At 36.3% G+C, this 27,688-nt stretch overlaps 1 protein-coding gene and 3 long non-coding RNA genes across 11 annotated transcripts in view; 3 read left to right on the forward strand and 1 right to left on the reverse strand.

Annotated features, from left to right (window-relative positions):
- LOC127874273 (G-protein coupled receptor 157-like) overlaps positions 1-27,688 on the forward strand; it is a 169,207-nt gene that overhangs the window by 86,980 nt on the left and 54,539 nt on the right. The window lies entirely within an intron of this gene.
- Positions 359-4,262, forward strand: LOC127874283 (uncharacterized). Of its 3 annotated transcripts, XR_008046776.1 has the most exons (5): positions 359-383; positions 1,203-1,358; positions 2,485-2,611; positions 3,070-3,207; positions 4,237-4,262. It is a non-coding gene; the product is annotated as an uncharacterized LOC127874283 (long non-coding RNA). The 3 variants fall into 3 exon arrangements; XR_008046775.1 differs by lacking the exon at positions 4,237-4,262 and having other exon boundaries at positions 2,460-2,611; positions 3,070-3,569; XR_008046774.1 differs by lacking the exon at positions 4,237-4,262 and having other exon boundaries at positions 3,070-3,569.
- On the reverse strand, positions 2,982-26,410 carry LOC127874286 (uncharacterized). The gene is made up of 4 exons (XR_008046779.1): positions 26,342-26,410; positions 22,816-22,895; positions 18,655-18,703; positions 2,982-3,166 (listed from the first exon to the last, which is right to left on the reverse strand). It is a non-coding gene; the product is annotated as an uncharacterized LOC127874286 (long non-coding RNA).
- Positions 5,122-9,043, forward strand: LOC127874288 (uncharacterized). The gene is made up of 2 exons (XR_008046782.1): positions 5,122-6,174; positions 7,032-9,043. It is a non-coding gene; the product is annotated as an uncharacterized LOC127874288 (long non-coding RNA).

Genomic DNA, 27,688 nt, shown 5'->3' on the forward strand with positions numbered 1-27,688 from the left:
TCTGTCGTCAGTTGTCAAAACAAAAGTACGGTTGATATTCAAATGGAATATTTTTTTCTTTCCGGCATATTATTTTAGTATGTTAATGCTGCATTAAAAATGTAAGTGTATATGAAGTGAAAACACCAAAAATAAATAACGGTTGCGATAGCAGAGCGACTCTGGTCCCTGGCCGTCTTTACCTTATATGGTAATCATAACCATATATGTCACAACACAAACATCTATAAATAAACGTTATGAATGAGTGTAACATGACCATATATGAAGAAAGCGTAATCAAATAACGTGCGAGGGGTACCGAATGGAGAAACAAGAAAAAAACATCGTTGGAATAATCTCCCCTTTTGATTGCACGCGAGCTTTCAAACGGTTGAGATCCGGTATTGTATACGTTTGTGACATTGTTTTGAGATCAAGAAGTCATTTCGGCGCTTATATATTTCAGTTTTGTTTTTGAACTTGCAATAGCTATCTTTTAATTGTGATTTGGTGTATTTCGACGTTGTAAAGTGTATAATTCAAAGTGGCATTCATTTTCGCGACCAAGTCCTAGTAACTCGGTGTGAGTGAACGAAGGATTTGTGTTTACTTTTCATCTTAAGTTCAACTGTGCGTTTTATTACCCATTTTGTGATCTATTAAAAACACGTGCTTCGCGCATTTGGACACTTACAGTGTGTTTTACACTAGTGCAATAATTGACGCTTTTGATGTGTTTATAGTGACTGTGTGATATTTGCATTGAATGAACACTTACCAGTGGATTGCAATTTTGAGTGACACTTTAATACTAATTATTAAAAAACAGGTGCTTCGCGCATTTGGACACATTCAGCGTGTTACACACTAGTGCAATAATTGACACTTTTGACATGTTCATAGTGATATTTGCACTGAACACTGACCAGTGTATTGCAATTTTGACACTTATTGATTATTGTAAACTAGTGCTTTTTAACTTGTGTGACCTTTATTTTTATTAAAGCGTGATTGATCTGTTTTGTTTATATTCTTTTTGTGTAGTTAGATACCCATAAGACAAGTTTAGTCGTCCTTATTAGTCTTGTTGCAATAGTATTGTTAAGGTAGTATTTGGGTTGTTAAGACTTGTCTTTTTATAATTAGTAGATTTATTACGCAGGCTCTTTTGAACAGGATGCAGTGTTGTGTCAGGAAGAATTTTCCTTTTATTTTTTCAGGTGCCCAAGACAGGAGAAAAGTGAACCGTATTGCTGGGGACTCCAATGCTCATCGGATTAAGGATATTCTTCCTGATGATATAGCTGTCAAATGCCTGCCAATCTCTGATGAGAATATGTAATGACAATGGTATAGAACAGTAATTACAGTTTCAGGTTTGTTTCTATTAATGGTATCACATGTACACATTTTTCTAAACGTTAAAACGAAATGATTAATGAAATAAACAAAAGGTTACCGTTTAAACGGTATCCATATGTCAGTTATAAAAGCGTCATTGACATCGCATTTCCAAACTGAAAGTAATGATTATTTCCAGAAGTTATATTCAGATCATAACCCATTTGGGCAATGACGTCATATTAAAACCAACTGTTCTTGCCGTTGTTGAGTCATTGGGTACACATTTTCTACTTACATGCCGTAGTATTTTATAACAAAGACAAATAAATATTGATCCCACATTTCTTCAATAAGACTACACCTGTGTAAAATTTTTATTGTTTTCTACCTAACAAGATGTACATAAAAACGAGTATCTGTTTATTAAATTAAAAATGAATGCGGATGAATAAATGTCGGAAAAAATTTCCTCATGCACGTTGTGCTGACGCGCGTCAAATGTTCAAGACAATTCAGGGAATGATCATGCAACAAATAGCTGGAAAATTTTCCCGAGCACTTTGTGCCGACGTGTGTCAAATATTCAAGCCGTCTAGGTCGTACATGGTGTTTTGTTATGTTTACGCTGTTGTGAATAAGGGCCATCTGGCACACATGATACAAATGTATACCAGTCTTTTTTTAACAGCTTTTAATAAGTTTTGCAACATTGTAACGTAATGAACTAAAATGGATTATGTTGATATCAACAGTCGTTTAAATGTTTACTGTTTTTGTAAACATTTTTGAGAAAACACGAAATGCCACCATTTAAACGTGATACTCATAGTTTCTATAAATGATGTAATTATTTCATTTCTTTATACTTAAACAGTTCAAATGTCAAGTCCTAAGCTTCGTATGATTACAGTATTTGTCATCAATATAAAGTTAAACTTATTATGCTGATGTGCAATGATTGGCATCATTGCGTTTTCTAACTAATTTGCATGGTTATATATTTTATTTAAGCGTGTGGAATATTTTACAGATTGTAGGGAATTGTAAATGCAAACTTTTCATTTTAATCTTGAGGCAAAGCATGAATTTTCCTTGTGTATTCATTCATGTATATTTGTGATTTATTTACACAGACATTCGCCAACTCTGTTTTCAAAGGTGCCAAATTTTCTTGTGATCGTTTTCGCCATGCATTGTTGAGAGACTTGCGGAAGATGGATGTTCAACAGCTGTATCTTCATCTAGGCTCAAATGACATTCTTACGAATGAAGCGGTGTTTTACTGGTACATATACAATTAGAAAAAAAAGCTTTGATATTTAAATTTAATGTAGTTGTTTCCCATAACTATATAAATTTGCATAACTAACATTTTACATGGTTTATTCCTCAATGAGTCATGGAAACTTGCAATCATTTTAGAAGTGTTATCTAGTTTCTAATTTATAAATAAAGCATTTCACAATATTTTCTATTATCCATGTTAATTTGACATTTTATGCTCCCCCAAAAAATTTGGGGGGGAGCATATAGTCGCCGCTTCGTCAGTCCGTCTGTATTTATTGGGGGCATACGTCATCCTACGGAGACAGCTCTTGTTTAACAATTTAATTGAAAATAATATATATGTTTTCTTATCCAAGTTAATGTCAAAGTTCTTGTTTAGTAGGTATTTATTGGTTAAAATGATGAAAAATAAATGTTTAATATATTTTTATGTTTCACAAAGTTTTATATTTAAAGGAGGCGCACAATCGGTGTCCAGAATGCAGGGTTGTTTGCTCCAACGAAGACGCTTTGCTGAGCCACTTCTGCAGTCGCCACATCAAGCAACCAGAGACTGGAAAAGAGAGTAAAATTAAGCTGATAGGCTCACCAATGGTATGACTTTAAATCACTAACTTGTGTATGCTTGACAAGCATTTTATGTACAAATAAAGTAACAAAAAAAGGAGGTCAACACATGCACTTTCCCATATAAAGCTTTCTGTATCTTTTAGCAACTAATTACACGATTTTGTGTTGACATACTCAATATGATAGTTATAGCCCTATATAACTGGTATGTTCATTTTAGTTAATCTTTCTATTTTATTAAACCTGTTTGTTTTAGCTAGATTGCTTGAAAAACACAACCAGGATTATTTTTATGCCCCCGGATCGAAAGATCGGGGGTATATTGTTTTTGGCCTGTCTGTCATTGTATGTGTCCATGTGTGTGTGTGTGTGTGTGTCCCAAAACTTTAACCAAAACTTCAACCTTCATATTAACTTTTGCAATATTGAACATAGCAACTTGATTTTTGGCATGCATGTGTATCTCATGGAGCTGCACATTTTGAGTGGTGAAAGGTCAAAGTCAAGGTCATCCTTCAAGGTCAAAGGTCAAAAAAAATAATTCAAAAACTTTAACCAAAACTTTAACCTTCTTCATAACTTTTGCAATATTGAACGTAGCAACTTGATATTTGGCATGCATGTGTATCTCATGGAGCTACACATTTTGAGTGGTGAAAGATCAAGGTCATCCTTAAAGGTCAAAGGTAAAAAAAAAATCAAAGTGGCGCATTAGGGGGCATTGTGTTTCTGACAACCACATTTCTTGTTAGCATTGTCTTACCCCTGTTACATGCAATGTACATGTGGCTTATTAAATTGGAAACCCTGGTTTGCATGAGAATATTTTGCAAAACATAGTTGAAAAAACATACATGTATACAAACTTAGTCATTACTGTTAGTATAATGAGCACCTCTATTTCTGAATTTTTTGATTGGATGGTTATGGGCCTTTATGCGTGTGTCACATTTATGTATGTGAAAGTGTGTAATTAGACAAAAGAATTTATATTTTTTTATTTTTTGGGTAACAATCACTTATTTTAGAGTTATTTATAAGTAAATCTTACAGATTGCATCTGCTAATCATGAACTCAAGGAAGTGGAAGGCATGCTTGGAAAATAGAAGTTTCCATTATGAAGGCAAATTTCAGTATATTTCAAATTTGTAACCAAATGATCTTGAATGAAAATTTGATTGAACATTTGTTATCTGTCAAGAGAAACAGTTTGAAGTGAATGAATTAAGTATTGCCTATTGTCTATAAGTTAATTGTGTGACCTGAACCCTGTGAGGGATATTACTTATTTTTATACGCCGGTTTTGAAAAAACGGGACGTATTATAGTTTCACCCTTGGCGGGCGGCGGCGTCCATAACAGTGTCCACTCTCTAATTCAAATAGTTTTCATCTGATCTTCACCAAACTTGGTCAGAAGTTGTATCTAGACAATATCTAGGTCAAGTTTGAATATGGGTCATGCCAGGTCAAAAACTAGGTCACGGGGTCACTTAGTGCATTTGAAGGATTTAGCATTGGTGGCTCTCTAATTGGAGTAGTTTTCATCTGATCTTTACCAAATTTGGTCATAAGTTGTGTGTAAATGATATATAGGTCAAGTTCAAATATGGGTTATGCCGGGTCAAAAACTAGGTCGCGAGGTCACTTAGAGCATTTCATGCATTTCGCATGGTGTCTGCTCTCTAATTGGAAGTAGTTTACATCCAATCTTCACAAACTTTGGTCAGAAGTTTTATCTAGACAATATCTAAGTCAAATTCAATTATGGGTCATGCCGGGTCAAAAACAAGGTCAGGGGTTCACTTAGTACATTTCAAGGATTAAGCATGGTGTCCGCTCTCAAATTGAAGTAGTTATCATCCGATCTTCACCAAATTTGGTCAGAAATTGTGTCAAAATGTTATCTAGGTCAAGTTCAAATATGGTTCACGCCAGGTCAAAAACTAGGTCACGAGGTTACTTAGTGCATTTCAAGCATTTAGCACGGTGTCCACTCTCTTATTGAAGTAGTTTTCATCTGATCTTCAACAAATGTGGTCAGAAGTTGTATCTAGACAATATCTAGTTCAAGTTCAAATATGGGTCATGCTGGGTCAAAAACTAGTTCACAGGGTGCATTTCAAGGATTTAGCATGGTGTAAGCTCTTTAATTGAAAGAGTTTTCATCCGATCTTCACCAAATTTGGGCAGAAGTTGTGTCTTAATGATATCTAAGTCAAGTTCAGATATAGGTCATGCCGGGTCGAAAACTAGGTCACTTAGTGCATTTCCAGCGTTTAGCATGGTGTCCAAAACCTTCAAACGGGTGTATCTTGTGACAGTTTAGCACTCTTGTTTATTACATTAAAGCCACACACCTTGAAATGAAATACATGTTACTCAGTACATATAGATGCAATTTGAAAGTGTGCAAAATTGTCATTAAATCTATAGCCTAGTTAGCAAGTAATTTATTTTTTTATATTTTAAAACTGAATGTATGATTTGTATACGTACATGTTCAATTCGAGAAACACAATTATTTTTAAGTTTTAAAGCACAAGAAAGACGGATTTCTACCTTGCAACCACCAGATATATTCTAATTGGCAAAGATAAAATATGTTTCTTATTTATATCCAAATTTACTATGCCAGATATTTCATTTCAAGGTGTGTGGCTTTAAGGAATGTTTTTTAAATGGGTATATTACCAAGATCTGCACAGCCAGGGTGATATTAACCTTCAGATGTTAAAGCTTTCTAAGAATTTTAAGGCTTGCCTTTTATACTTGAAATGATAAATCATTAACATGTTTTGTTCTTTAGGAACATACAAACATTTCCCACCCACCATGTGGATCAAGATGTTTGGGCTGATGATTCTGGGTCGTATGTGTGGACAAGGTGGTCTTCATTACATCATGATGCAGCTGTGTATTCAACAACATGTTAACCTGTCCCAGCGGATGTTGATGCTCTTGAATGATGTTGAGAAAAATCCAGGACCGGTACTTTATGACAAAATATACATTGTTTATTGAATAACTATATATATTTATTTTAACATTAAAGTGATTTTTTTTCTTGCATTTTTGTGCCTTTTGTTACTGAGAACTATTTTATCATATGTTGGTGATTGAAACCCAGGACCTGTAAGTGCTTCTTAATATTTGCAACAAATGACAAATCATGTTAAGTTTTTGAAACATCTGTTTTTTGTTCAGTTAAAGGACATATTGAACTCACTAATTGCTAAGTTAACTTAGATGCATCAAGTTTTTATTGATGATTTCTACTTTCTGTTGAATCATTATCCTTTCCAAAGCCAGAGAGATATAGTGTTGGCGTTTTCCATCGGTCAGTCTGTCAGTCCATCCATCTGTTTGTTACAAACATTTTAGGGCTTCATATCATGAATTTAATAAGATTTCAACATGGAAAAATAAGTGTATGCCATATTCATACAATAGTGCAAATTTACTTGTTTTCTTTCTTTTTAGATTAGTTATTAACAGAAGAACAGAACAGTAACATACTTTTATTACATTAACAGAGGCTCTGATTAGATGTGTATCTGCGTAAAAAACTCATAGAAAATATCAATATATAGATAAATAAAACAAAAATAGAGTTACACAAATCATGGTGAAATCCACAATACACACCAAGAGCTATTAGTAGGCTTATCTCCATTGACTTATTTCACAGTAAATCTCTTTTTTTTTGCCTTTTCATTAACATTTCAATCAAAAATAACATTTGTGAAAAACTTAGTCAATGATTATAACTAAAGTTAAAAATGTGGACACTGTAAGTTAATTGACTTTGGCTTCCAATCTGCAGTTTACAAAGTTGCTTGTTATAGGAGTATTCGTGCAAATGGATATCCTGCAAGGAAGACTTCCACTCCATAGGACAGCAAGATGCACATATCATCTCTCATGTGGTTCAAGAGAAATGCTGTAGATGGGGAGACTGTACCAAAGTCCTGAGCTTTAATAGTCTTGAAATCCATGAACTTAAACATCTCTATGATGTGAGTTTAGCACTGTGTATGAACTGGTGTTGCTTCATTTTCTGCATATCTTTATCTCAGTCTTCTCTAGTTTTGATGGTCAAATACATATTGTCTGCCAGTTTTTTTCCCCCAATACTGCCGTTCATCGTTTGCTTGCATCAAGAGTTTTAAAAGAAATTAAAACTCATTTGTTTAGTTAGAATCTTATGAAAGACTTAAATGGCCATGTTTAATACAATTGTATAACAACATATACGAGCTAAAAAAATAGTTGGAATAATTAATGTATATATGAACATAACAAATTTACTTAAAATCATAGGTCTTGTTTTTGTCTGCCACTATAAGAACCAGAACATATTTCGGACATTCGAGGATTGACTTGCTGTGTTAGAGGATCATCAGGTGATGGAAGAAACCAGGCTTTTTTCGACTCAATGTTGATGAAACCTGATCGACATGCTCATCTTGGTTGAGTAAGCCTGGGTTGAGTGTGTCCAAAAAGTAGGTAACCTGGTGAAATCTTAGGAAAACATTGTTACCAGATCCAGGTTTATTTGACTGACAGACCGATGGACAGTGGGTCAACCGTAAATCCCTTCATGTGAAAACGGCAGGGACAAAATAAATATCACATTGCTCTTCTGAGTTCATTTGTAAACCAAGTTTTATCACAAAATTAAAATGGTCAATGTATTATTTTGTGTATTTAAAAATTATGTGAATATTAAGTTTCATGAAATCTTACTGAGTTTTCTCAATTTTAGCTACTATTCGGACATGGACTGACGGACAAATGGGCAACAATGTCGCAATTTGTATACCAAGTTTTATAAGAATTGTTTCATAAAAGTAACCAATGTGTCTGTTCTATGTCAAGGTAACTACTAGGATGAAATACACAAAAAGATTTTGGTTCACAATAGGGTAGGCTCCGCGTGCCGTGAACCGGGCAACAGCTTTTGTTATTTAACATTTGTGTTTTAATGGCATAAGCTGGCAGATACCCTTTAACTTTAACGATGTTTTCCGATAATTTCTCGGAAAATACAATCTAGCAATTTTGATTTAATTTAGATTACTAAAAATTAATATTATATTTATGCCCCCCTTGGAAGAAGAGGGGTATATTGTTTTGCACATGTCAGTTGGTTGGTCCACCAGATGGTTTCCTGATGATAACTCAAGAACGCTTTGGCCTAGGATCATGAAACTTCATAGGTTTATTGATCTCGAAATAGTAAAATGGTTTCCGGATGATAACTCAAGAACGCTTACGCCTAGGATCATGAAACTTCATAGGTACATTGATGATGACTCGCAGATGACCTCTATTGATTTTCAGGTCACTAAGTCAAAAGTCAAGGTCACAGTGACTCGAAATCGAAAAATGGTTTCCGGATGATAACTCATAAATGCTTACGCCTAGGATCATAAAATAAAAAAATCATAGGTACATTGATAATGACTGGCAGATGACCCCCTTCATAGGTACATTGATAATGACTGGCAGAAGACCCCTATTGATTTTCAGGTCACTAGGTCAAAGATTAAGGTCATAGTGACTCAAAACAGTTTAATGGTTTCCTGTTGATAGCTCAAGAATACTTAGGTCTATGATCATGAAACTTCTCAAGTACATTGATCATGACTGGCAGATGACCCCTATTGATTTTCAGGTCACTAGGTCAAAAGTCAAGTTCACAGTGACAAAAACGTATTCACAATGGCTGCCACTACAACTGACAGCCCATAGGGGGGCATGCATGTTTTACAAACAGCCCTTGTTCTGTGTTAAAATTATGTACACGTCTGCGTTAAATAAATATGTTCACATTTGAAATAAAGCTAAAAATCTGTATTGTTGTTATTAGTAATTTGAACCGAATTGCTCTGTGGGAAGTAAAAGTACTTCAACCAGACCTAAATATGTGGGTAATTAAAGAGCACGAGAAAAGATGAAAATTAAGTTAGCTCAACCATTTTAAGCAATATTACTGGGTCACACTTTTTACGATGCGAAACCTGAAGGGTCCCTAGACTATGATGATTACTTACACGAGGAGTGTCCTATTCATTCTGCCGCATGATCCTATCAGTAACGAATTAACGCTTGTATCGTTAAAGCAAGTCGTATATTCACGTTTATAAATATTTAAATAGAAAATAAAGGTTTAATTGTCGCATATCCACCGCATGATGTGTTTCTTATAAAGTGCACGTATATTCAAACCGAACAATTTTGTCCTTAGATAAAAATATACTACATGTGATCATATGTGGCCTCACAAGGCTTATTATGAATTTATTATATCGCCATCGCAATTAGATGTAAATAGTTCATACATGCACAGTGTACTTTCAACACAACCAAATCACACTTATAGTCGCGTCTTGCGAAAATAGGTCTTAATGCGTATGCGGCCAGCGTAAGTCAAACACGGTCTGCGCTATTTCGCAGTGATTGTTGTTAGGTCAAAAACGTGCATGAAGAAGTCCGGATTTCCGCAGTGATTTGGCCAATGCTGTGTGTGATTTCTCTGAAATCAATAATTAAAATATTCTGATTCATTCATTCGGGTCTACAGGCGTGAAATTTCCCCATCATTTAATTGTTTGTTGATAAAGGGTATTTAATGTGAAAAGCTTGGTAAGACAGCTACGCCGAACAACCTAACTAGCATTCATTAATTTGATCAAAATATGCACACAGCAGAATGATTGTGTTTCTTACATGGCTTTTAGAAGAACAGACCACGCAGGCGAGCAGTGAACAATATGATTAGGTTTAGTTGCCCTAACCCTATATACCCTTGGTATGACTTGTGAGTGTTGAACTAATGTGCTACAGCATCACTTAAATACGAACATACGATAGTCAGGTATCCCCGCATAATGACATATAGAATATTACTGGGTAGATACCGCTTGGCAAACTTGAGCCTGGGATAGTCGGTTATACCCGCTTTGTGAAATTAGGAATATAACAGGTTTGATATAGCATTAACAGTACGTACTTGGGGGTTATAGGAAATACCCGCTATATGACTATCCTGTATATAACTAAATGACGTCAAAAATACAACTGATGTGATACGGCATTACTTATACGAGCATAGGGTAGTAAGGTATAACTCGCCTCCTACAAAAATAACCTGATTCGATTTGCTTTGAGAGGCCATGTGCCCATTGTGTATTTTCCATACACCCTGAGAAATTTCCATACACCCCGAGTAATCGGTTGAGATATAATGGATACACAGTTAGTAACTGATTGTGTATAGGATATACACCCTCAGTTCCCTTCTCGAGCTTCGCTCTCATACACCATCAGTTACAAACAGTGTAACTAATACGGTATTACTTATAACAGGATGGGGTAGTAGTATATACCGCTATATAACTCGCTAGTATAGTACAGGCTTGATACGGCATTACTTATATACGAGCATTGGGTAGTATGATATATCCGGTATATAGCTCGCTAGTATAGTACTGGCTTGATACGGCATTACTTATATACGAGCATGGGGTAGTAGGATATACCCGCTATATAACTCGCTAGTATAGTACTGGCTTGGTACGGCATTACTTATATACGAGCATGGGGTAGTAGGATATATCCGGTACATGACTCGCTAGTATAGTACTGGCTTGATACGGCATTACTTATATACGAGCATGGGGTAGTAGTATATACCCGCTATGACTCTCTAGTATAGTACCGGTTTGATACGGCATTACTTATATACGAGCATGGGGTAGTAGAATATACCCGCTATATAACTCGCTGATATAGTACTGGCTTGATACGGCATTACTTATAATGAGCATGGGGTAGTAGGATATACCCGCTATATAACTCGCTAGTATAGTACCGGTTTGATAAGGCATTACTTATATACCAGCATGGGGTTGTAGAATATACCCGGTATACAACTCGCTAGTATGGTACTGGCTTGATACGGCATTACTTATATAAAGGCATGGGGTATTAGGATATACCCGGTATATGACTCGCTAGTATAGTCCTGGGTTGGTACGGCATTACTTCCATACGAGCATGGGGTAGTAGTATATACCCGCTATGGCTCGCTAGTATAGTACTTGCTTGATACGGCATTACTTATATACGAGCATGGGGTAGTAGGGTATACCCGGTATATGACTCGCTAGTATAGTACTGGCTTGAAACGGCATTACTTATATACGAGCATGGGGTAGTAGTATATACCCGCTATGACTCGCTAGTATAGTACTGGCTTGATACGGCATTACTTATACCGGGTATACGAGCATGGGGTAGTAGGATATTTCCGGTATATGACTCGCTAGTAAAGTACTGGCTTGATACGGCATTACTTATATACGAGTATGGGGTAGTAGGATATACCCGTTATATAACTCGCTAGTATAGTACCGGCTTGATACGGCATTACTTTTATACCAGCATGGGGTAGTAGGTAATACCCGGTATATAACTCGCTAGTATAGTACTGGCTTGAAACGACATTACTTATATACGAGCATGGGGTAGTAGGATATACCCGCTATATAACTCGCTAGTTTAGTACCGGCTTGATACGGCATTACTTATATAAAGGCATGGGGTAGTAGGATATACCCGGTATATGACTCGCAGGTATAGTACTGGCTTGATACGGCATTACTTATATACGAGCAAGGGGTAGTAGGATATACCCGCTATGACTCGCTAGTATAGTACTGGCTTGATACGGCATTACTAATATACGAGCATGGGGTAGTAGGATATATCCGGTATATGACTCGCTAGTTTAGTACCGGCTTGATACGGCATTACTTATATACGAGCATGGGGTAGTAGGATATATCCGGTATATGACTCGCTAGTATAGTACTGGCTTGATACGGCATTACTAATATACGAGCATGGGGTAGTAGGATATATCCGGTATATGACTCGCTAGTATAGTACTGGCTTGATACGGCATTACTTTTATACGAGCATGGGGTAGTAGGATATATCCGGTATATGACTCGCTAGTATAGTACTGGCTTGATACGGCATTACTTATATACGAGCATAGGGTAGTAGGGTATACCCGGTATATGACTCGCTATTATAGTACTGGCTTGATACGGCATTACTTATATACGACCATGGGGTAGTAGGATATACCCGGTATATAACTCGCTAATATAGTACTGGCTTGATACGGCATTACTTATATACGAGCATGGGGTAGTAGGATATACCCGCTATATAACTCCCTAGTATAGTACCGGCTTGATACGGCATTACTTATATACGAGCATGGTGTAGTAGGATATACCCGGTATATAACTCGCTAGTATAGTACTGGCTTGATACGGCATTACTTATACGAGCATGGGGTAGTTGGATATACCCGGTATAAGACTCGTTTACCAGCATGGGGTAGTAGGATATACCCGGTACATAACTCGCTAGTATAGTACTGGCTTGATACGGCATTACTTATATACCAGCATGGGGTAGTAGGATATACCCGGTACATAACTCGCTAGTATAGTACTGGCTTGATACAGTATTACTTATATACCAGCATGGGGTAGTAGGATATACCCGCTATATTACTCGCTAGTATAGTACTGGCTTGATACGGCATTACTTATATACGAACATGGGGTAGTAGGGTATACCCGGTATATGACTCGCTAGTATAGTACTGGCTTGGTACGGCATTACTTATATATAAGCATGGGGTAGTAGTATATACCCGCTATGACTCGCTAGTATAGTACCGGCTTGATACGGCATTACTAATGTACGAGCATGGGGTAGTAGGATATATCCGGTATATGACTCGCTAGTATAGTACTGGCTTGATACGGCATTACTTATATACGAGCATGGGGTAGGAGGATATACCCGCTATATAACTCGCTAGTATAGTACTGGCTTGATACGGCATTACTTATATACGAGCATGGGTAGTAGGATATATCCGATACATGACTCGCTAGTATAGTACTGGCTTGATACGGCATTACTTATATACGAGCATGGGGTAGTAGTATATACAATGGCTGTTTGTAAAACATGCATGCCCCCCATATGGGCTGTCAGTTGTAGAGGCAGCCATTGTGTGAATACGTTTTTGTCACTGTGACCGTTGACCTAGTGACCTGAAAATCAATAGGGGTCATCTGCCAGTCATGATCAATGTTCCTATGAAGTTTCATGATCCTTAGTTTCATGATCCTAGGCCTAAGCATTCTTGAGTTACCTTCTTGAAACCATTTTATTATTTGGAATAACTGTGACCTTGACCTAGTAACCTGAAAATCAAGATGGGTCATCTGCCAGTCATGATCAATGTACCAATGAAGTTTCATGATCCTAGGCCTAAGCGTTCTCAAGTTATCATCCGGAAACCATCTGATGGACGGACCGACCGACCGACACGTGGAAAACAATATACCCCCTCTTCTTCGAAGGGGTGCATAATTAGAGAGCGGACACCATGCTCAAAGTTTAAAACGCACTAAGTGACCCCTTGGCCTTGATTTTGACCCGGCATTACCCATATTCGAACTTGACCTAGACATCATATAGATACAACATCTGACCAAGTTTGGTGAAGATCGGGTAAAAACAACTTGAATTAGAGAGCGGACACTTAATACGAACCGACAGACAAGACAGGCAGACGGACCGACAAACTTCGTTTGTGGGGGTATAAAAATGTATTAATAATGCTACTGGTATTTCATTTCTGCGTATTTTAGTCTTATATACAATATGTAAAGTTTCTATTAAGTGCATTATTCCAATTTACTATTCATGACACTAACTTCTACGTTATAAACAAATACTTTCAGATCATTTGCTGTTATTTGTAACTGAACGAGCAAAGAAAAAAATCTTACGTTTTGAATAACTAATATATCCTTCCAACAATAAGCATTTTTCCTTGTGACTTGACTTTCACTGGGAATCAAACCCAGATCTCCGACTTACTTAGTAAGTCGGCATGTTTTCTTTACACCATGAAAGCGATAAGTTGAAGGAAAAAGCTAATCATTATGTACACAAAATATATTTAACGGATACAATTTTTAGAAGTCTTTTTCCTACAAGTCTGTATTAACCATTTGACCCCCATGGCATGGACAGTTTTATGCTAACACAATTGTGTTTAGTTTTACTACATTTACACGATGCTTTGCTGAATACCAAATATCTATGCAGTCAGATTCATAGATAATTTTCCACTTTTTACATATAAGGAAAACAAGATACTACAAAGCAGGGTTAATTAAATTTGGACTTGCTCACATTTTGGCAAAATGACAATTTTCCAAAACAATCAAATTATAGAACAAGAGCCCTAAGGTGCTCAACTGTGACCAGAAGTAACTAAACTATTCTGAGAGGGTGTAGTTTAGAATAATAAATGAACTTAATGAAAAATATGTAATTTGTAGACAAATTATTATTTATAAACTTGACTTTGCTTATCATTACAGCAAATGTTTTGACAAACTTTAAACAAGATGTGTTTGTGAAACACAATGTCCCCCTATATGACGTTTGACCTTGTAGGATGACCTTGACCCTTCACCACTCAAAATGTGCAGCTCCATGAGATACACATGCATTTCAAATATAAAATTGCTAGCTTCAATATTGCAGAAGTGACATTACATGATCAATTTTGACCCATATATTTGACCTTGAAAGATGACCTTGACCTTTCACCACTAAAAATGTGCAGCTCAATGAGATACACATGCATGCCAAATATCAAGTTGCTATCTTCAATATAGAAAAAGTATTCATAAAATAAGCGATTTGGGCCACATATATTCGACCTCTGACCTTGAAGGATGACCTTGACCTTTCACCACTCAAAATGTGCAGATCCATGAGATACACATGCATGCCAAATATCAAGTTGCTATCTTCAATATTGCAAAAGTATAATAAAATGAGCGATTTTGGACACATATATTTGACATCTGACCTTGAAGGATGAACTTAACCTTTCACCACTCAAATTGTGCAGCTCAATGAGATACACATGCATGCCAAATATCAAGTTGCTATCTTGAATATTGAAATACTGCAAAAGTGTACATTAAATGAGCGATTTTGACCCATATATTTGTCCTTTGACCTTGAAGGATGGCCTTGACCTTTCACCACTCAAAATGTGCAGCTCCATGAGATACATATGCATGCAAAATATCAAGTTCCTATCTTCAATATTGCAAAAGTTATTGCAAATGTTAAATTTGGCGCAAACCAACCAACCAACAGACCAACCAACAGACAGGGCAAAAACAAAATGTCCCCCACTACTATAGTGGGGGACATAAAAAAGGAACACAATTTTAAATGCAACTTCCAGTGTTTACAAGCTTTTTTTAATTTGACATTTTGACCCACTTTTTGACGTTATGTGATCCAGTTTCAAAGTCAGCTGAGATTACATTGGGCCAAATGCTCTGATCATCTTTCATGAAAAAAGCACATAAAAAGGGCCAATTGTGTGTTAACAAGGTTCTACTCTAGCACATTAAGAAAAACTGTCATGTCCACTGGCAGCCATGTTAGTCTACAAACCGGAACCAGTTACAAACTCGACAACTGAGCTATCATTAGAATAAATATTCTGACCAAAATTTATGGAGATATGGCTAAAAATGTCACTTATAGAGAATTTACAAGGTTTCATTATAGCCATATAAAGACAATTGCCTCGTGCTCTAGTGGATATGTTTTTTGAATAGACATAAAAATTTCGAAACTGGACTGAGCCATCATTTGAACAAATATTCGACCAAAATGCATGAAGATTGGAAAAGAAACAGTGACTTCACTAGTGTTCAAAAGGTTTCACTATAGCTATATAAGGAAAACTGCCCAGCCCTGTTACATACGGTCATTTATGAAGTTCCACAACTGTTGTCGTACGTTAAACAGTTTTCTAGATAGTAATTTCCCACTATTTTTTCCATCAGTGCAGCTTATGATCAACAATTAACTAGTCACTTCCACTTTAAACCTGTCCACTGTAAACACAAGGTCTACTGTTTTGACCTTTTTATACTTTTTATTTCTTATTGCTTTTGAAATATCATCTTATATATAATGTTATAATGTTCGCATGTATCTCCAATTATATTCTACAACACCGGTTCAATACATTGAGCTGTACACTATAAATGTAGGGACTAAAATATGATGATATCACTCAAATGGAAACACTGGCCCCTGTGGTACACATTCTTTTTGATCAGCATGTTTTGTCTGCCAAACTGAAAAAAATAATAATCACAAATAAACATTTTAAAGAGAAGTGTAATGCCCCAACACTTAATCTTTAGTTTCAAAACAATTGTAATGTCCAAACAAAATTAAACTAAAATACCAAAGTGTGCAAATTCAAATGCTTTTTACTTTGAGCTAATAGAGAGAGTTATACAGACAACAAGACATTTGCACATGGTGAATACTTGTGTTATTTGGATAAGGCATTACCATAATATAGTCTGAGCAGTAGTAGGACGCAATGCATGCCTCTCCAACCGCTCGACTATTGTGACTGCTAGATGATGATTTCAGCTGAGGAGCTAAACAAAAATGAGCAAGGGCCATAGTTCTGCAAAATTTGGGCTCATACATAATTTATTCCTTTAAGATGCCAATGTCTCCAATGTTGACTAGAAATGGCGTGGCAGAGACCGACGCATATCCCCACGCCGCATGTTTGACCCAGGGGCGCCCCAGGGTTGGTAATGGGGCCATGCATAGTTGACTGTATTGTCATAAGAGAAGTTCAGTATCAATTAGAAGTGAATCGGTGTAGAAATGAAGAAATTATAGTAAAAGGCAATTTTGGGTGGGCGTGGCCTATGTGGGAGGGGCACCCCAGGGTTGGTAATGGGGCCATACATAGTTGAGATTGACCGTATTGTCATAAGAGAGGTTCAGTATTAATTTGAAGTAAATGGGTGAAGAACTTTTAAAGTTATCGAAGGATCCAGAAAAGTGTCAGACTGACAGACACAGAGCGCAAACCGTAAGTCCCTCTCCTTTTTCAAGGGTAGGAAACTAACAAGTTTTGATAATAATGTAAAAATAATGGTCAAAACAAGAAACTGATTGAAATACAAAGTTAGGTCGCCCAAAGGGTGTTCTCATTATGTTATATGCACAAACAGGGATTTCAGATATTAAAGGGATCAGGACCATGGATAATTAATAAACCCTCATGTCAATTTCATGTGAATTGCCAGCATTTAATTCTTACGTTCACCTACCATTACTAACATCAAGAGTGTCTTGGTTTGGGTCAAGCTTTCGTATATTGTTTGGAGGCATAGTGTAATAGCTGTGATATTTTAGGAATAAAATGAACCTAAACACAAAACTGAAGCAAATCTGCACCTTTCTAGGTATATTTTGACCTTTGACCTTGAAGGATGACCTTGACCTTTCACCACTCAAAATGTGCAGCTCCATGAGATACACATGCATGCCAAATATGAAGTTGCTTTCTTCAATATTGCAAAAGTTATGGCAAAATATTAAAGTTGGAGCAAACAAACCAACAGACAGACCAACAGACAGGGCGAAAACAATATGTCCCCCACTATAGTTCATTCCAACGCTCACGGACACTGGAACCCCGGGGAGAGTAGGAAAGCTCCACTATATATATTTCATATATAATAGTCGAGCTAAAAACCCTATTTTACTATGATTCAAGGGCCATAACTCAGGGGTGTCTGGGTCTATTTGGCCCATTATCTAACTTGACCTAGCTAGATGTTATTGCCTTACACATTTTCATGAAGTTTGGTGAAGATCTGATGACAATTGCTAGACTTATTGAACGGAAAATAATCCGGACGGACTGACAGACGGACTTACTAACTTACAGACGGACGGATGGACTAACAAACTAAAGGACGGAGCGATTTTAATATGCCCTCAAAATCGTTGGTTCGGGGGCATAAAAACGACATTGTATAAAATGTATTGTATTTCTTAAACTGTATGAACTGTTATAATATATATGTAATTTCCATTTTACATTATCATTACATCTTCTCACGCTAGATTGGAAGTCTCTGAACTGTTATATACAGACAGATCAATCCCTAGTTTATCTTCCAGGGATCAGAAGATGTCTTGAAATCATTATGAACTGTTCCATCATTTAAAATACTGTATGAAATAAATGACAAAGTTATGGCCCAGACAAACTTCAGGTTTAAAACACAATAAGTGACCCCATGACCTAGTTTCTGACCGGGCATGATCCATATTCAAACTTGACCTATACATCATCTAGATACAATTTGTGACCAAGTTTGGGTGAAGATCTGATGAAATTTCGGGACAGACCGACGGACCGACAAAGTGGTTCCTATATAGCCCCCATTACCAAAAAGATAGTATTACCAGCAGTTGGTTTCAATGGAAATTTCTTACCAGACAAGAGGTTTGATGCAAATTGTTGTGAGGGGAAACTGGAAAATATCTGAAACAAAAATAAAGTCTTATATAATTTGAAGCGCTATATTGTTAAGTCAAATTTTAATATTTGATAATCATAATACTGCTAGCTGTCTGATTACAGAGGAGTCTTCACAACATAATGCGTTAACAGTTTTCCTGCAATAAGCAAACAGGACAAAATCAACAACACGAGTATTTATAATATATTCAGAGACAAAGATGATCCATCCATGTCTTTGGAAATAAACAAAGGGCATTTATTTTGGCCTCATTTTAGCCATGTTGATAAATATAATGGGTCATACTGCTTGGTGTGTTACAAGTGAAACACCATCAAAACCAGTGCTCCAGCTTGGCATGAATGGAAGGGCGCAGCACCCTGCCATTCAAAGATTCCAACCTGTCAACCTTGGACACCCTTCATGCCCTTTGATGAAAATGCCGAGTTGGGAATAGGGAGTTACAGTTGTAAGATCGTACGCGAATATCATTTTCCATTTAAAAGGAATCATGATGTTCAAACTTAACCTTTGACCTAGAAGTTGGCAAAGGGTTTGTTTTTAGTTGGTCCCATTTTAGAATTTACAGAGCATATTTTGCAAATCAGTGTGTGCTTAGAAGCCTTAGCTACGGAAAGAACCGCAACTCAATTTGCTAAGAACGATCACCACTGCCTGTCTGCAACAGATGACAAATGATTCTGCTCTAGCAGTGAGTGTATATACCAGCTTGTAAGACGACATTGGCCAGACTAGTGTTTATCATTAAAGTCTGTACGTATTTGTACCATTTTTGACCTCATCCAAGATATCATTGGGACAAATCTTCGGACAAAGTTTCATAATGATCAGACAATAAATGTGGCCTCTAGAGTGTTAACAAGGTTTTACTATATAGCCATAAAAGAACAAATGCAGAGCCCACTGGCAGCCATGTTTTTCAACCAATCAGCATCATGTTTGAACTCGTCCAAGATATTATTGGGATGAATCTTCTGACCATTTTTCATGAACATCGGAAATAAAAGTGGCCTCTAAAGTGTTAACAAGACTTTACTATAGCCATATAATGAAAAAAATGCCCCGCCCCCTGGAAGTCGTGTTTTCCAAGCAAATGTACCCATTTTCAAACTCTTTCAAGATATCATTGAGACCAATCTTCTGACCAAATTTCATGAAGCTTGACAATAAATGTGGCCTCTAAAGTGTTAACAAGGTTTTACTAAAGCCCTATAAGGAAAAATGCCCCGCCCCCTGGTGGCCATGTTTTTATAGCAACCATACCCATTTTCGAACTCATTCAAGACATCATTGGGACAAATCTTCTGACCAAGTTTCATAAAGATCAGACAATAAATGTGGCCTCTAGAATGTTAACAAGGTTTTACTATAGCCATAGAAGGAAAAATGCTCTGCCCCCTGGCAGCCATGTTTTTCAACCAATCAGCATCATTTTTAAACTTGTCCAAGATATTATTGGGATGAATCTTCTGACCATGTTTCATGAAGATCCGACAATAAATGTGGCCTCTAGGGTGTTAACAAGATTTTACTATAGCCATTTATAGCCATATTAGGAAAAATGCCCCGCCCCTTGGCAGCCATGTTTTTCAAGCAAACATAACCATTTTCAAACTCATCCAAGATATCATTGAGACCAATCTTCTGACCAAATTTCACGACGATTGGACAATGCGGCCTCTAGAGTGTTCACACGGTTTTACTAAAGCCATATATAACCATATATGGACCATATATAAATAACCATATAAGGAAAAATGCCCCGCCCCCTGGTGGCCATGTTTTTAAAGCAACCAAAACCATTTTCAAACTCATCCAAGATATCATTGGAAAAATGTTCTGACCAAGTTTCATGAAAATCTGACAATAAATGTGGCCTCTAGAGTGATAACAAGGTTTACTATAGCCATATAAGGAAAATGCCCCACCTCATAAATGCCATGTTTTTCAACCAACCGGCGTCATTTTAAAACTTGTCAAAGATATTATTGGGTTGAATCTTAAGTAATATGTATATAATAATGGAAAAAGGGCCATTATTCTTACAAAATGCTTGATACAGTTGTCTGCTCTTCTTTATAGATTGGGGTCATGTTGGTAAATAAGTTTGCATAATATGAAAGCAATATGTCAAGGGACGTTGAAAATATTTTAGGTGGTACGCCAACTTTAACATAGATTTATCAATAATATGAATATTCAAAATGGTAAAGGGGCCATAATTATTACAAAATGCTTGATAGAGTTGTCTGCTCTTGTTTATAGGTTGGGGTCATGTTGGTAAAGAAAAATGCAAAATATGAAAGCAATATGTCAAGGGACATTGAAAATATTTGGGGTAGTAAACAAACTTAAAACATTTGCTGCATTTTCTAAGTGGAAAAGGGGCCATAATTATTACAAAATGCTTGATAGAGTTGTCTGCTCTTGTTTATAGGTTGGGGTCATGTTTGTTAAGAAGTATGCAAAATATGAAAGAAATATGCCAAGGGACATTGAAAATATTTGGGGTAGTACGCAAACTTTTAACATTTGCATGCTCACACTAACGCCAATGCTAAGGCTAACGCAAACGCCGGGTGAGTAGAATTGCTCCACTATATAGATTTCATATATAATAGTCGAGCTAAAAAGGGTCTTTCTGTAAATCTTTAAGAGAACAAATTAAAAACTCAACAGGCCTTTTTATTATTAAATATGCTTGTTTCCCAGCGATTTTCCTCCTTCTTTATAAAGTACCGGTAAAATTAATTTCGGGTTTTATTATTCAGCGCATTCAATCAATAGAGTTGTTACTGTTTCCGGTTCTTTTGCCAGGCAGCCAGCGTACTGTTTTACGTCGGTTTGTAACCTTATCGTAGTTTGAAATGAGTCATAATAGCAAATATTATGCCAAAAAACCAATCGGAACCATCTATCACAGGACACATTGACAGCAATAATGATGCTGTGCAGGGCGGGATGCAAGCAACTGAGTGATGATCAAACATCAAAGATTGTTGAAATTTTCACAAAAATGAAAGAGAGAGACATTGCTTTAAAAGAGATTAAAACAACTAGTAATTGATTTGGTGTGTTCTTTATAATATTTTGTTATTTATATAAACTTTATAACTTAATGGTCATTAAGGCATGCCTGCAAATGATTATTTAAATGGGTATGTTCAATTAAGTATGAACTGTATGATGTATTCAATAAGACCCAAACTTTTCCCAATTTCAGGATTTCACGACTCGATTTTTCCCAATTTTGAGGTTTTCACGACTCAATTTTACCCAATCGGACCGGTACGGGTACTTTTCCCAATTGGACAAGGAAAATCGCTGTTGTTTCCATATATAATTTAAAGCGGGTATATACGATCTTGTCAAATATTTAGTAATAAATATAAAATGTGTAAAAAACGTATTATACATATATTTCAATATAAACTAAAATAAAAGTTAAGAAGAACATGTGTCGAAAAATGCTAAATAAGCCAGATATTTAATTCTGAAATCGAAAAAGGCTGTACAGCCGAATTCGCCAGCATATATATCATGCATGTACGATGTGAATCTAAATTTAGTTTAACGGTTCATTTGAAATTTCTGCAACGATATCGATTCATACGACACATGAACACTTACAAAAAAGACGAATGCGTCGGTTATTGTAGGAAAATAATTACGAATTATCTTCGTCACAATCGGCTCGGGGCGCTAATTTGTATTTGCTGTATTTTATGAAATTCGTCTTAAATGTATCATTTTTCTTGCATAGTGTGTGTTATTATAACATATTTGTATCAATATTTTACAATTCAGCACATATAAAAATCGTATATACCCGCTTTAAGGCCCTTAAATCATTCAGGATATAACTTTGAACATTTTTTACAGAAATAAAATGATCTTAAAGTTCTCTGCAATGCAAAGTAATTTTTACACACTAGATATTTAAAAAAAAAAATTGTTAACTTGTCCATGCTATTCGGGCCAGTTGTGCTCTAACTGCCTATGGAAAATCTTGATTATATATATATATTATATATATATACCTGTTGTGACCCTTGAGATCCTTATGGAATGTTCATAATTCACTAATAACTGTATGTAAAAAAAATAGTATTACCAGATAATCGGGTTCAAAAGTTATTTCTTTCAAGACAGGATGGTTGGTGGGAAATGTCTTCCGACGAAACTGAAAAACATCTAAAACAAAAAGAAAGTGACTTCTTGTATCATTTGAAGCACTATTAATTTTAATACAATTGTGTTTTGACAGCCATAGTTCTGCTGAGCCTAAAAATTAAAAGTAGGTCAACAAAACACAAAATGAAATCCAATGCATCACCAAATCTTCAACATATCCAATTAATAAAATTAATTTTTATATATAGACGGTTTTGATACATGGCACAACCTCAGGGGTGTCAAATGTCCCAAATTTGAAATCCTTATGATAAAGTCTGGAGTCTGAGGCTGTAGGTCCCTTACAAGTAGAGCCCCCCAAAGCCATAGTTCATTGTTCTTTTTATAGTCTTAGTTGCTATTTCTGGTGAGTAAAATGCAAAATATTATAAGCCAGACCACCAGTAACACTTGATGTGTAATTGTCATTTTATATAAATGTTATGAAGAACATCGATAACAAGGGCTGTTTGTAAAACATGCATGCCCCCCATATGGGCTGTCCGTTGTAGTGGCAGCCATTATGTGAATACGTTTTTTGTCACTGTGACCTTGACCTTTGACCTAGTGACCTGAAAATCAATAGGGGTCATCTGCGAGTCATGATCAATGTACCTATGAAGTGTCATGATCCTAGGCAAAAGCATTCTTGAGTTATCATCCGGATTTTTTTTTACTGTTTCGGGTCACCGTGACCTTGACCTTTGACCTAGTGACCTGAAAATCAATATGGGTCATCTGCATGTCATGATAAATGTACCCATGAAGTTTCATGATCCTAGGCGTAAGCGTTCTTGAGTTATCATCGGAAACCATTTAACTATTTCGGGTCACCGTGCATTTGGCTTTGACATAGTTACCTCAAAATTAATACGGGTCATCTGCGAGTCATGATCAATCTACCCATAAAGTTTCATGATCCTAGGCATATGTGTTCTTGAGTTATCATCCGGAAACCATTTTACTATTTCGGGTCACCGTGACCTTAACATTTGACCTACTGACCTCAAAATCAATAGGGGGTCATCTGCGAGTCATGATCTATCTACCTATGAAGTTTCATGATCCTAGGCGTATGCGTTTTTGAGTTATCAACCGGAAACCATTTACTATTTCGGGTCACCGTGACCTTGACCTAGTGACCTCAAAATCAATAGGGGTCATCTGCAAGTCATGATCAATCTACCTATGAAGTTTCATGATCCTTGGCATATGCGTTCTTGAGTTATCATCCAGAAACCATTTTACTATTTCGGGTCACCATGACCTAGAGCTTTGACCTAGTGACCTCTAAATGAATAGGGATCATCTGCGAGTCATGATCTATCTTCCTATGAAGTTTCATGATCCTAGGCCTAAGCGTTGTTGAGTTATCATCCGGAAACCACCATCATTTTTAAGTCTCACAATGAATGACATAGTTTTGGCCCGGACAAGCTCTTTTATGGCCATTTTTGACCTTTGAACTCAAAGTATGACCTTGACCTTGGATATATTGACGGTATTCTTTTGAGCGACACACCGTCTAATGATGGTGAACAAATGTGCCAAATGATTTTAAATTCTCACCAAGAACCACAACGTTATGGCCCGGACAAGCTTGTTCCGTCCGCCCGCCAGCCGGCATTTGCCAATCTAATAAACAGTTTTTTTCTTTGGAAAACCTTGTTAAAAAGACCAGGAAAAATCCATACTAAGCACACATGCCCGGCATGCCAATGAAGCAATTACAATATTTGTTCACACCCCCTTAAAACAAATCATCGGATTTACACTGATCTAAAATTCAATCCTGAATGGCTCAAATCAGGATTTTCAAATAATCCGGACAATTAACACCCTTGCAACATGCATGGGTTGCTAAGTTACTAAATGTCCTACATATAACAAATTCAGAATTTGTGTACCATCCCACTCACATAAATAGCAATTGCAAGATGATGTCCATTACAAACCTGTTTGTTATCATTCTGACCTTTTTGTACTTCTATAGTTTTTCAAATTTTAATGTGATTAAAGTGCAAACACCTGATTATAGAAGGTATACCTAAGATCATATTGCTTGCCATGAGTAATAATCCAACAGATTGGCTTTGTTTGTATGCCAATAGATAGAGCTTGCACATTCTTTTTCAATATGTGGTTATGGACAACTGTAAACATTACTTCATGTATTTTAAGGGGCCTTTGCATTTTTTGGTAAATTGACAAAATAAAACAAGAGCTGTCACCATAGGATGACTTATGCCCCCTATAAATGCTTGATAGAAGTTATGAGCTTTTCCGAAACCTAAACACATATTTCGAAACCTAAACGCGGACCCTAAGTTCAAGGTCACAGGGGTCAAAATTTGTGTGCGTATGGAAAGGCCTTGTCCATATACACATGCATACCAAATATGAATGTTATATCTCAAGGGACATAGAAGTTATGAGCATTTTTCAATATCTAAACGCAGATTTCGAAACCTAAACGCGGACCCTAACTTCAAGGTCAAGGTCACAGGGGTAAAATTTTTTGTGCGTATGGAAAGGCCTTGTTCATAGATTTCGAAACCTAAACGCGGACCCTAAGTTCAAGGTCACAGGGGTAACAATTTTTGTGCGTATGGAAAGGCCTTGTCCATATACACATGCATACCAAATATGAAGGTTATATCTCAAGGGACATAGAAGTTATGAGCATTTTTCAAAACCTAAACGCAGATATTGAAACCTAAACACGGACCTTAAGTTCAAGGTCAAGGTCACAGGGGTAAAAATTTGTGTTCGTATGGAAAGGCTTTGTCCATATGCACATGCATACCAAATATGAAGGTTATATCTCAAGGGAAATAGAAGTTATGAGCATTTTTCGAAACCTAAACGCAAAGTGTGACAGAAATACGGACCGACAGACGGACAGTCTGATAACTATATGCCCCCTTTTCTTTGAAAGGGGGCATAAAAATTGTTTCAGACTTGCACATTTTTGTTGCAGTTATGATATTTGTGAGAAAACAGTTATACTTAACATTAACAACCTGAAAATGATAAATCGTTGCAAAGCAAAACAATTGAATAATTTGGAGTTCTGTTGTCGTTTTTTGTGACACTACGAGCTTTGCTTATAGAAACTAAAAGTATAAAATATTGTATGAGCATGGATGGCCGTCTTAGCGTTAGACTTTTACTCCAGAGGTCAGTGGTTCGAGCCCAGATGAGGATTACTTTTTCTTTTAATTTTTTATTATTTTTTCTTTTAATTTGTTCTTGTTTTTTAATTGAGCTTTTTAGATTTAATGTTTACATTTATAAATATAACGCATTTAATGACAAACTTCAATACATGCCATAATCTGTTATAAGGTCCCTTAAATACCAAGATGAGTATCAAGGAACCTGAGTGAAACATTTTATTTTATTTCGGATATATACAGGACTGCTTATTGGAAACAAAAAGTTTGCTCGATTCTTGAATGACTTACAAAAATGTTTATCAAATCAAGTAGGTTCGTTTATACTTCGTCTGTTGTCCCATCTCGACAACAGTCAACCAGCTCCCTCCAGGCTTGTCAGTTCCAGGCGAGTCTCTCTAGCTGCCCCCATTTTGGCCCATCTGCATCCAGGTCACGGCGCCAGGTGTTACTGTATTTGAAATAAAGTAGGTTGGATGCCATTAAATGTGACTTTAAACACCATAATGACAGACAAAATAACAGGTTTATTTCCCTTCAATTAATAACAAGCAAATTCATTGAATTGATATCCCCCGCTAATTAGCTTCTGGACACAAAAGTGTTATATTTGACACTGAGGTAAAAAAGCATTTTTTTAGGTTCGAAGGGCCATAACTCCGTTATTAACAGATAGTGTACAATGCCATTTGGCATGCATCATCCTCTTATCTATACATATACTCATACCAAGTTTCAATGAAATCCACCAAAGCACTTCCAAGATATGGCTCCCAACACAAAAGTGCCGGATGGACGGAAAGACGGGCGGACAAGGCCAAACAATATCCCTCCGCCTATTGCAGGGTGATAATAACATGAATGTAAATTACCGGTATATGAATTTACTGCCTAGATGGGTGTATTAAATATAATTTAGGGCTGTACAATACTTACTGATATGTGAGCATATATTTACTTTTAGTAAATATAAATAAATGTAACAGTAATACTTACACACTTGTGACTGTGAGTTTATACATGTAACTAAACTTCCTTTATAATTTTATAACAGTTTTTTATTCCTGCCATAGTATAAAGAAGTCACTTGCTCAATAACACATTTAAGCATGAGCTGTTTTTTTAATCTGCATACATAAGAAAACATCGAAAAAAAACACAAGAGGAGCATGTATCCGAAAGTAAATTACGTCCGAAATCAGGCAAGTTAAGCATGCGCGAAATTCACCAAAACATAGATTAAATATGGTTTAAACAGAATCATATGTAAAACGTGAATGATAAATTAAACATTATCCAACAAAAGCATGCAGCTTTAACCAAAAAACAACAGCAAAAATCAGCAATATAGCGATGTTGTTGAATAACTCGGCGAAGGCTAGCAAGAAGAGAATTTTCCAGGGGAAATAACTAAAAAGTAATGCAAACGGATTTAAATGGCTCATGCACGAAAGTTTATAATATAGCAACAACACATGATTTAGCTATAGAATTAGAATGCGAAAGATTTTTTTTAACTATTACTCGAAGATTCCTTAACTAAATAAAATATCAATAAAAGTTAAAACTTTGAGTTTGACCTACTTAGCAATCAATGGTCAAAACAACCTCGAAATAGCTTTTTCTTCATGTCAACAA

Source organism: Dreissena polymorpha, chromosome 3, assembly GCF_020536995.1.
Source record: "Dreissena polymorpha isolate Duluth1 chromosome 3, UMN_Dpol_1.0, whole genome shotgun sequence".
NCBI lineage: Eukaryota > Metazoa > Mollusca > Bivalvia > Myida > Dreissenidae > Dreissena > Dreissena polymorpha.